This window comes from Engraulis encrasicolus, chromosome 4 (genome assembly GCF_034702125.1).
Source record: "Engraulis encrasicolus isolate BLACKSEA-1 chromosome 4, IST_EnEncr_1.0, whole genome shotgun sequence".
Classification (NCBI taxonomy): domain Eukaryota; kingdom Metazoa; phylum Chordata; class Actinopteri; order Clupeiformes; family Engraulidae; genus Engraulis; species Engraulis encrasicolus.
The window spans coordinates 19,428,530-19,440,792 of record NC_085860.1 but is presented as its reverse complement, the minus strand read 5'-3'; the positions used below and the strand labels follow the sequence as shown (position 1 = coordinate 19,440,792).

The following is a 12,263-nucleotide window of genomic DNA, read 5'->3' as shown; positions in this document are numbered from 1 at the left end:
ATCAACTGTTAATTATTCTGATTACTTTATTGCTGTGTTATTCTTATTCCTATTAACCAGAGGTGAAAAGAGTACTAAATATTTTACTCTGAGTAAAATATTTTAGTACTCTTTTCACCTCTGGTTAATAGGAATAAGAAAAACACAACAATAAAGTAATCAGAATAATTACTCTGTTGAAATTGTACTCAATCACAAGTAAATGTACCATTGAAAGAATCTACTTAGGTAAAAATAAAAAGTATATCATTTAAAATTAAAATAAACTTTGATTGCTAAAAAGTAACTTTTTTGTTTTTCTCAGTGTTTTCTGCCTCTACTGTGTTGTAAAAACGTCCACCAGGGAAATTACAATTACAACAAACCTGTGCATATCAACCAAGATGTTTTATTTAAAGGGATATCGCCAACAGGAAAATGTGAAAAATGAGCAGATACACAATGTTTCAGTTTATCTCACAAAAAGTAAACAAACATAAACAACAGGACTATTTAATTCACGAGTTTGCCCTGGAGTATGGTAACCATAGTCAATAGGCATAATTCGATGTTAGCTGGCCTCTGTCCTGGGACCCTGCGGAGATCATGCGGCACGAGATCCGCTTCCACTCCATAAGTGTAGGGGACATGTAGCTGGGTGATCCAGTGAGATGAGGGAGTAGGGGGAGGTGCTGGGACAATTAGGATAGCCTTTGCGCATGACAGGGGAAGGAGGGAAGGAGGGATTTAAATTTACGCGAAGGCGGAAGCTAGACATGGCAACTGTCAATAACTCTCAGACTTCCTCCAGAACTAGGTTTATATAAACAATATGTAGAATTTGTAGCAGTTTTTGACAGAAATAGTCAAATTTTGTTCCGTTTTCACTTTGTTACTGATAAAGGCACATCAGTGTATACTGTTCTACCATTAAACTGCACACATAAAAAGGATACCAGTTTCTTTTAAAAAAGGATATCAGTTCCAGTCTATTTGGTGTCCAGGACAACAGTTTCAAACAAACGGGCTGCTCTACTTTTCAAAGACTAAATCCAAGAATACTCAGAATTCGTTTTACTCTTTGAGGAAGACATACAGCAGTGAAACATCAGAGTCCAACCATACTGATAACATTGCAAAGATCTCCTACTTATTACAAAATCACTTGTTTAGTGGTAAATAGTTGGGATACGGGACAATTAACCGGTCAGGCCACTCAGAGAAACCATTAGCAATTACAGCATACTGTATACTGGAAAGGCCAGTAGAGCTGCAAACTGGCTCACAGAGACCGGAGGTGCTGTGGACGTTGAAGGCACGGTGGATGGTGGCAGGGATGACCCAGGTGCTGCAGGCACAGTGATGACTGGCAGCATGGTGGGGAGTGGCACGGATGACCCAGGCGCTGCAGGCACGGTGATGGCTGGCGGCACGGATGACCCAAAAGGTGGATGGTGGCAGGGACAACCCAGAGCATGGTAGTATGGTGGAAAGAGCTGCTGCACCGAGTGGAGGGACTTCAGGGATGGGCACAGTGAAGTCCTCAACCTTTTCATGATTGTCCTCCACTGTGATGACCCTTTTAACAATAACACGTACTGATTACTACATATGCGAGTGAAATACAGTATGCCAAAAAGAGTAAAAAGATAATGGACAGAAAAACAACGTACAGTGCCTGTATTTATATGCCCAGTATCTCCTCTCGTTCCTCTTCAGGACCATCATCTCAGGTGTGACCACAGAACACTGTCGCCTTCTTTCATCAGGCTGCCCTTCTCCCGCTCCTGGGTCTTCTCAATGTTGTCAGTTGTCACGCACCTGAACACAACCCTGTGACAAGATACACTATTAAGAATACTCATTGGTTAAACTTTTTTTCTTTAAAGGTACATTCTAGTGTCTGTTTTGGTCATCTGTCTAGAGCTGAAAAAGTAAAGGGGTTGAGTTATTAGTAACAGTTGTGACCAATCCACAGTGTATTTGCCCTCTACACAGCTCTTGACAGCTTCACATAGAAGTTAAGTCATCAGACTGCTCACGCATTGTTGACTCAAACACACACAGAGACAGTGCAGACCCTAAAGAGAGAAGACCTACTTCATATCTGAAGTTATCGTGACCATCCATTTGCTTATTTCAGAAATAACACCTGGCTAGTTTCTTTACAAATGTGCATACATGGTCCATTGTGCTCCAACAATGAGAGCGCAGCTTGATTATGTCACATCTGTATGCAAACAGTAAAGGGATCTATTGACCTCAAAGGTGCACTGTGAAATGTATTTGGCAGTCTCGTTTCATAATTCATGCGGCCAAGTCATAAATCTTTTTCACTGATTCTTACCACCACCATCAAATTCAAAATATTCTCTAAGACTGCGCAAATTGCAATATTAGTTATAATAGTACTAACTGTAAATATGACTTTATTATTTAGTTGCAAAATCTACTCTGCCGCCATCCTACACAGTGCACAGTGCAACAAGGACAGCAAGCCTGAGTGAGTGAAAATGGCTATTCATAAACAAATAACATGACAGTGTTATGGCCTTTAAGTCTGTTTATTTTTCTTCAGTCGGCGACTTACCCTGTTCCAGAATGACTTCAGGACAACCATGCATATAAAAGATGCAACACCACTGCCTGAAACACATATTAAAAGCACATAACAATTAAGTTACAAGTAAGTCATTCTTGGTCATTAATATGACTTGCCACACACCACATAGGCTGTAGCTTACATGAGAGGTAAGCCGTTACCGCCTTTTCTCAACTCCTGCAGTAGGCAGAAGCAGAACACCTTCATTATGCACAAAACATTGTGAATAATTTGACATGGATAAAGTTTAAGAAGTTGTACTTTTACACTCGATTCTTATGTAAACATTTCTACTCCTTGCAATATCCGTTTTGAAGCATTTGTTTCACTTTTTATACTAGTTATGAAAATATAGGCTACCGGTGTCTTTTCGTTGGACTGCCCTTCCTAATGTCAAACGTCATCATTTCGGTACAACTGAAGTGTGTGGGTAACTGCGGAGACCAGCGAGAGAGAGAGAGAGAGAGAGAGAGAGAGAGAGAGAGAGAGAGAGAGAGAGAGAGAGAGAGAGAGAAGGGCTGTGCTTATGGAACCTGCGCGTGTCTGTTCATAGCGAGTCCTTCGACTATGAAAGCAACTATCAAACTATCGTTGTCAAAACTAACCCTGAGATTGAGTTTGCAACGTCCAACAAAAAATAACTGACTTCATGTTAGGTGATGTTATGACCGTGGATGATCACATTGGGAGGTCCCTCGCCAAAAACCTCCTCTCCCCACTGGGCAAAAAGACGTCCAAACAACGTCTTTTCCAGGTCATTGTTGGACGTCCCAGCAGGGTACCAGAATGTAACGCCAGATGACGTCTTTTTTTTTGCGTTATTATGACGTCAGGTATGAACGTCATCAGGACCTCCAGATAAGGGCAAATTCTAGTCCATATTAGGTCATTAGGGATGTCTTATCAACGTCTTTTTCGAAATTGGAATGAACCTCTCCCCCTCCTTACCTCAGTAGTGCGGCCATTACATTTATTCCATCCAAAACTCCATTTGCTAAAACGAGATAACCTAACATAGCCTCATAACAAAAGCCTAACAACCTAACAAACAGGTCAATTCTTACCCACAGACTCGTTGAATTAAGATGGCAGATTTTCAAAGCAAAAAAGTTAAACTACACTATCTTTAAAAAGTCCTTTGATGCTCCATGTATGCAACACAATGCAAAATAGCATTTCTTGTTAATTGTATCGACTGCTTCAGAACTGAAGTAACCTCATCACTGCCTCCCATTCAGATCACTCAAATGTTCTAATCTGTTGCTAAAATAAATAAAATGTCTTATAGCAAATGGGACATCACTCTTTGTGGACGTCTTTTTGACTTTAAATTAACTCTGAGTTGTCATTCAAACATTTAAGTGACAGCATTAAAAACCTTGAAACTTCTAGTTTTCAAAATATACAGACAATTATCACATGGAAAGTGACAGGGGGGGTTTACTTTTATTTAGCAAACACTTTTGTTTACAAGGTTAAATCTTCAAAAGTCTTGACTACATACCTCTGCAACGTTTTTTTTTTTTTTTGTAGAGTTGTGTTTACATTCAATTAAAAAAAAAATGTATTACATTAACTTTACTGTCACATTCTTTTTTGTTAGGCTTTTCAGAAGAGGGGGAGATAACAAATGTGATCTTTTTCAAGAATAATTAACACCACTGCGAATTTCATGAAGTATTGATGATTATGACTCGTACACTATCATCTCTTAACAACATTACCGGTGTATTACAAAACCCAAAAGTCTTGAAATTCGAAGTAGTGTTAAATACTCTTGAAAACTTTCTTATGAAATACTGTAGGATCCAACATATTGGAAGAAAAGACATTGTACCTTGGGTTAAGAGACAGTTCATCTGAATGAAAACTCTGCATTACATCAATGGGTCTTACATCTGCCACATCATATCATTTCACAATCGTCCAGTTTTACAACATATCTACGTAGGTGGTGTCTACATAGTAAGTCCTTGTACACTTGAACAGCCATCTTGGCTGCAAATTATCCTCATATCATGACAAAGATGCCAAACTACTTTCTTGATGTCTGTAGTAGCTATTTACATTTTGGGCATAAACACATGTTGAGTGATCACTGGGCTGCTGGGAAGCTTTGAGAGAAGTTGTAGTGCCTTTGTTCGTTTGTTGGTTGAGATGGGAACGTCATAAACATATTCAAAGAAGGTGAAAACAGAGCTGAGCTGTGCTGGATATAACAAGTTGCAGACCCAGTAAAGCTTGAACAGCTTGTCAATTGTGCAAGTCAGGTCACGGGAATGGTCACACGGTCATTCCTGGCGGTTATGACAGAGTCTTCAGGTTCCCAATGCAGACCACTAGTGGTTGGGTTGTGGATTCCATCTCAGTGTCAGTAGTGCAGTGAAGAGGGATGTGAAGTTGGTTCCAGACTGAGAAGAAGTAGAAGAGGAGGAAGAAGAAGAAGGGGGAGAGAGAGAGAGAGAGAGAGAGAGAGAGAGAGAGAGAGAGAGAGAGAGAGAGAGAGAGAGAGAGAGAGAGAGAGAGAGAGAGAGAGAGAGACATCATCAATAATACTTAATAGCAAGTTTATGAAGCATACCAGTCAAACTAAGTATACAGGCATGAAAACGGGTCAGGGGTGAAAAAGGTGAGAAAGGTGCGGCGTGGCGCGGTGGCACGGAGCGGCGCGTGTGTTGCAGCGGTGCGCGCGAATGTGTGGTGTGCAGTGGCGTTTTTCGGGGATAGTGTTGAGTCATACTAGGGGGGTCTGGGGGCATGGTCTCCCATGGGAGAAAATTTAGCTAAAGCCGTCTTTACAGTAAATGATGAATTTTGAGCATACTGTAGCGACCCAGGGACAGTGAACATAAGAACTGTCAACCATCTTCGTTACTTCATTGACGCAAGAAATTTAAGCGGTTAAATAAGTTGTTAAAAGGTCACTAATCATTGTGTCAAAGTGAAATTTCTGTAATGCTTTACTATAAAAATGTATAATCAAAAATCTGCAAAAACTGTGAGGTGTGTATTCACTTTCGTGATATACTGTATATGAAATTCATTTTGCAATGCGGTATACGTATGAACTTATACAGTATAATATCAGGAAGGAGCCAAGACTGACTTGCACCAACACAGACCCACACGCAAACACACCCAAACGCAAACACACACACACACATTCCTACCAAAGATGTCAGCGATGCAGAGTCCTAGCTGGCCAATAGTGTGTGAGGTGTTAAGTTCCGCCTCTCCGTGCAGCAGCAGCAGGTTGGAGGGCGGGACCTTTAGCTTGACTGACAGGTCTTCCACTGCATGCTTCAGAAGCTCTGTCTGCAACACACATACACATAAATATTACTGACACACACATCAGCTGTATAGGGTTATCTACTTTCCATGGCTTCCCCCAACTATAAAACAGAATTATAATACTTCCTGTAAAAAGTCTTTGACTAGGCAAAGCGCTATACAAAACAGATGTACTGCTGTGTGTGTGTGTGTGTGTGTGTGTGTGTGTGTGTGTGTGTGTGTGTGTGTACCTGTGCTAGTTGTATTTGGTGTATGTCTGGTCTGTGGCGTATCTTTAAGTTTACCAGTCGTGCCGGTGTGTTCTGCTGATGCTGCTGCAAGCGTTTTCATTGGCTGGTTTTCCTGCGAGGGCGTGGACTGCATACGATGGCGATGTCGGCATCGTCAGACTCCTCTCCTTCATCCTCCTCCTTTAATTGGCTAGCTGCCGCAGCAATCCCGGCCCCTCTGGTGATGGACGCAGCAGGGAGCCAAGCGCATCCAGCCTCATGTTAATCTCCCTGTCACACGCACACACACAATGTAAGGAAAGTTGACAAGTCACTGTAGAGAAAGTGTCAGTGCGTGGCATGCACACAAGTGTGTGTGTGTTGTGTACTCACGTTAGTTTGCTGTTGGGCCGCCGCCGTGCCTTGAGTGGTGTGGAGGGGGAGGGGGGCGGAACGCCTCAGCACAGTCCTAACACCAACACATACACACACAAGGATGCATTAACACACATCAACATGATGGATATGGTAAGCATACAGCAATAAATTGGAAAAATATTGTAGGGGCTACTATGTTGACTCATGGTCTGTGTGTGTGTGTGTGTGTGTGGTCTGTGTGTGTGTGTGTGTGTGTGTGTGTGTGTGTGTGTGTGTGTGTTAGTGTGTGTGTGTACACTCACATTGTGCTTTGCATGGGTTTGGTCACCTGGTCCGAGTCATCTGAGAGTTCGGTACACTGCTTCCCTCACCATCGCTGTCAGAAATCTGTCAAACACACAATATACAGTCTCAAGTTTGCCGTCCGTGTTAGCTGTAACTCATCCAAATACTGCTACTTTATACAGCAGGCACATATTTACTGACCAAGTTGCTCTCTATGACAAAAGTGCTATGGGCTACTGTGACAGGTAAACAAGAAACAACAGGTTAACAACACTTGGCGCTAATTAGTTCTCTACAACTACAAACCGCTGCTGTTCCCTTCCGTTTGGGATCCATATCACCAAACTATAGTTCTCTTGAACTTAACGGCATTGTTATAAGAATATGGCTATGACAGCCTTAAATAGCAGGTTAAAATATGGTCATTGACATTTTGGTGACAAGGTCATAACTCTGTATCGCAATGAGGTCCTAACAGAGGCTCTGCATGAAAGTGTTTTTAAAGATTAAAAGAAGTTTTTAAAAGTAACTATCCTTTGAAAAATACCTGCACAAAATCAACCAGAAAAGACATCTCAGATTTTACACTGCAGCGGCTTCGGAGTCAGAAGATGTGTGAGAACTGTGTAGCACTTTTCATCTGAAAATGAGAGCAGAAAATTGTACAGCAGTACTTAAATTTCACATTTACCAAAGTCTCTGTGTTATTATAACACTATCACAGTAACATATTTATCACAATTGCATACAATACAACAATAAAAAAAAATCTAAAAAAACAAATGAAAGGAGGCAGAGGGCCTGTAAGTGGATGGCAATTAGACACATGATCACATAGACAATATGATACACACACACACACACACACACACACACACACACACACTTACCATCAGTCTGATCATCCAACTGTTCAATCAGAGTAGGAGCTTGGACAGATGTGGCCACAAGACCTGGGCCCTGACGAAGAGAGAAGAGAGAGAGAGGGGGAGAGCACGTTAGTTCCCAGTGCATTGAAGGTACTTTTAAAATCCCGTAGCCATAACTGGTGTTGATACCTTGGTAGTCGCCACACTTCACACGCAGCTGTTCTACTACTCTGCCACATAAAACTCAAACTTTGAATCTTCTTTTCAAACGTCATGGTATCGTCACCAATTACCATTGCCTACAAAATCTCGTGCGTGGCAGTTTTATCCCTCGAACAGCGTACATCTGGCACGTCGCACCCTCCATCTGAAACAACTGCCGGTATTTTCCCAACACACCGTCATACGAGGTCTACCGAGACAAAACACGACAGCGTTGACCAGTTGCCCAGATCTACCATATTCAACTACATACTGAAACAGTGAAAACCACGACACTTACCGTACATGGAACTACGGTTCAAAGCTTGTCTATTGACTGGCCACAACAACAACCAAGCCGACATAATGTGATTCGGAAATTCGTTTCTATCACCTTTCATCGAGCCAACACAAAACAGTGGGATACTGCTTGCTTTTACTGGTGCTATTCTTTATCATGTACGAGGGTGGCGGATGGTCTGATTTACATGATTTGACGCAGAACTGCTTACGTTTGAAGCGCTGAAGTTTAAAATCGCCTCTATGCTAGCTAGCCCTTGCCTTGCCCCCTCCGATACCTGTTACTAGCAGCATCCACTTTTGCCCCACTACCAGTACTAGCTCTACGTCAATCCATCCGTGGTGTTTCAGTATCCTTACATAAATCCTGTCAGACTTTCTTTCTTTTATGTTCAGAAAATAGCTTTCAAACTTCACATCAGTAAAGTGCCGCCTGATTTATTCCACACCAGCTAATTATCAGTTACCATATTAGCAACCAATGTTAGCAAACCATCCAATATCACATTTCAAACCTTTAATTTTCCCAACACAACACGTTTTAAACCATTAAGTTAGTCCACATGTGAATTAAAAGAAAATAAATATAATTTATAGTGCAAGCGTTAAAGATCAATAGCTAACTGAGTATCAATAACTAGCTAAATCTGTAGGCTAGCTTAATGTTCACAGAATCACTGAGGTTGTTCCAATGTTCGTACAGCGAAACTTGTGAAGCAGGGTTTGATTTTAACCATACATTAACGGTAACACACGTAATTGTTACGAAATTATACCAATAAAGTGAATTACTTACGCCAGCCTCTCTCGGTGTCTGAAGTCAAGTCGCCGCATCTTGCATTTCCAACGGTAGAAAAGGCGGGCGGAAGTCTGCTTTCAAATGTCCACAGTCACGCGATTGGACAGCCAAACGGCCGTTAGTTTCTCACTTGTTGTAGCACGACCCAGAAATGAATCTCTTAACTTCAGGTTTCACACATTCTGTGAAATCTTACACAAAAATGACACATAATCTGTCAATGCTGTCTACACATCCCAATGTATTATTATTTTTTGACACATCTGTTTAGGCAGTCCCCATTGGGTAAATGATTAACTATATTCAGACGTCTAATGGACCTCATAGTTTGACGTCAAAATAGTATACATATTTTGCACGTCATTTTTGGGTACAGAACTGGTCTTAGACGGACGGACGCGATATGGACAAGATATGAACGTCTACGTATGTGACGTTCTATGTTTAGTGGGTCACCACTACTCAGAGTAACATAAGGGCGTGTTGGTCTACATAGGACTACTTACTATGATACATTTACAACAAACTAATCAATGTCTCCTCGCAATGTTAACGGATTGATCCTTTGTTAGCGTTTATGCTCAGCAGGATTTAGCATGTCTAGGGTAGCGTTGTTTAAAAAGTTATTTGATGATCGATTCCTCTCGCTCCCCCTCTCCCTCCCAGTAACACAGGCAGGCACCCGGCATGCACACACCGTCTGTCTCGCTCCCCATCTTCAAACTGTCATTCAAACTAAGAATGTCTACGATTATGATTAATAATACAAAAAAGTATTTAGTTGACTCGGCACGGAGGCATCCCAGAATGATGACTGTTTACGCACACTGCTTTGACAGTTGATATGAAGCATTTCGTCGCGCATTTCATTGATTTGAAAACTTGGTGACCATAGGAATTTACACATTTTTAAAACAACATTCAAAGAGGACGATTCGCGACGGGAACTGCTGAAAGACTTACGATGAAGGATTCAGTGACCAGCTACAAACGTAGCCGTTCCATGTTGAATGGATTTATTGTAGAGAATGAAATAGTGAAGTAATGTGCCGTTCGTAGTCTGTCTACGAGCACAGTCCTTTAGGTGCATGTAACTTGTAAGATTATCACACTACAGCCTTGTGTGAAAGCAAAAAAGGAGGCTATCTTGTAGAATTTTCCCCTCCGTGCTTTCGCGTGATGCAGAGCATCAAGTGGCAGTGGCAGCGCAAACAGTGGATGGAACATTCGGCAACAAATATTTGTAGAACGACACACGAGGTCAGGTCACCACCAGCAGCCAGTCCCAGTCTGCGCGCCAAAACTAGCCAACAAGGCAACATTTGAGAATGGAAAAAAACTCGGCTGCAGTGGGTTTCATTCTACAACATTTTGAAATTGGTAGTGCTATCCGTTCATCTTGAACACAGGGCATACTTGTTGCCTTTTCCAAACGAAGTTTGAACGGCAGCTTACATTGTCCATTGACCTGTCTGTCTGCCCAGTGCGTTGCTGATAGCAGCTGCCTGAGTCACAGTCAGACAGTTATACGAGCCAACTACAACTCTAGCGTGATTTAGTTTCCTTTTGATCATTGTTCATGTTTTGTATCCCATGTTTAATGCACGACTGGCCAGCTTACCTTCTGAATTTGTCCCGTCCATTGAAAGTTAACTTCATCCGCTGCGAGGCTCGCCACAATCGCCGCCGGTTGATTCTTCTTTCAATGAATTCCCAGAAAGCAATGCGCATTGCGGGCCTTAACCAATTTCAATAGGTAGTTTTGACAGAGACGGTTTGGATCATACTAGCCAATAGTATTAGTTACCGTGTTGGAATGTAAATTGGGTAAAGTTTAGTCTTTTATAGGTAGTTTCGACACTAGCCATTAGTATTAGTTATAGCGTATGAATGCAAATGAGGTATAGTTTAGTCATTTCTCACCAGTACTAAGTCCTACTCCTTATTTATAGGTAGAGTGAGTATATTATACCCCTTGCATCAGAGTAACCTCAGCAACCTTATTTGTTGGGGTAAAAAATATCATTTTTTTGTCAGTGAAATGTACTGCCCCTCAAAATCCTTTTTATCAGTGTATCTGCGCAGAACTCAACCTCTGATTGTTGCAAACCGCTGTCGGTCAAAAAAAATAGCGCACATGGTTGGCTGCCAGTGTCTTGCCTCTCCTCATAAATTCCTGTTTACAAACACCGAGAACCCATCTAGGAACAGACTTGTAAAAAGGCTGATAACATTAAGCAAAATATATCCGCTGCCATCTGGGCGTCATTTCTGCCCCCCTGCCCCTCCTGCCCCAAAAACATTCATCCAACGATAAACGCAATTCAAGCATGTCAAGTGGTAATCCAGTCATCCAGTGTAGTGTGTGCTGGTGCAAATAGTAATTTTCTGTGTGAGTGTTTTTTTATGTGTCTCTCTGTGTGTTCTATGTCTGGTGCCAGCGAGAGACAGTTGCTGCAGATGAAGTTCTAAGTGACCTCCCAATTCTCTCTCTTCCTCTCTCACTGCACGAGACAAGACATGTTTTCTTTCCTTTCTTTCTAATTGCAATTTTCTCTTTCTTTCTCTCCCTTCCCACAATTCTCTTTCTCTGTCCCCTTTTTGACAATCCATCTATACCCTCCCCCTCCTCCTCCTTCACACTTGCTCTCTGATGTCTCATCAGGACAAACCTCTGTAAAGACAAGGAAGGGCATATGAGGTCGGTGTACAATATTGCCCCATGACAAAGGAGATGACAGATGAGGACAGGGGAGATGACAGAGATATGAGATGATGAAGAAGAACACAGGGAAGGGCCGCAGAAATTGTTACAAAATCTCTCATTTCATAATACCAAGACCAAATCATAGTTCCTCTCCCTCTGTTTCTCTCGCTCTTTCTCTCTCTCTCTCTCTCTCTCTCTCTCTCTCTCTCTCTCTCTCTCTCTCTCTCTCTCACACACACACACACACACACACACACAGGGTACACACTGCACACACACACAGTCTCCTCCAATCTCTGTGCTGTAGTAGTAGTAGTAGCTTTTCCCATGGGGGAAATGTATTCTAGTGAGAGGAGCGTAAGACATGAAAACAAACACAAAACAGTCAGATTCCCAAAGCACATTTACCCCAAACAACACATTCTCCCGTAACATAAACAAGATGTTGGACAAGGACAGATGTCATCCATCAGCAGTGGTCAGTCCCAGTTTACCCCATAGCATTTGACATAGCATTATTCCTGTTCATGTTGTATGGTTTGTTTGTCTTTTTATGTCCTCTTATGTACAAATCACGTCTTATCCTACACTTTACCACTGCACATGTCCTAACATGAGAAAAAACACATAACAGATACAT

The 12,263-nt window shown here is 41.8% G+C and overlaps 2 long non-coding RNA genes across 2 annotated transcripts; both read right to left on the bottom strand.

The window, feature by feature from the left end:
• Positions 1-374: 374 nt before the first annotated feature.
• LOC134447412 (uncharacterized) lies at positions 375-3,013 on the bottom strand. Its single transcript, XR_010034601.1, has 3 exons — positions 2,570-3,013; positions 1,653-1,812; positions 375-1,558 (listed from the first exon to the last, which is right to left on the bottom strand). It is a non-coding gene; the product is annotated as an uncharacterized LOC134447412 (long non-coding RNA).
• Positions 3,014-4,860: 1,847 nt separating this feature from the next.
• Positions 4,861-9,203, bottom strand: LOC134447408 (uncharacterized). The gene is made up of 8 exons (XR_010034597.1): positions 8,914-9,203; positions 7,638-7,707; positions 7,295-7,387; positions 6,765-6,849; positions 6,478-6,553; positions 6,160-6,375; positions 5,752-5,896; positions 4,861-4,992 (listed from the first exon to the last, which is right to left on the bottom strand). It is a non-coding gene; the product is annotated as an uncharacterized LOC134447408 (long non-coding RNA).
• Between the last annotated feature and the right edge of the window lie 3,060 nt (positions 9,204-12,263).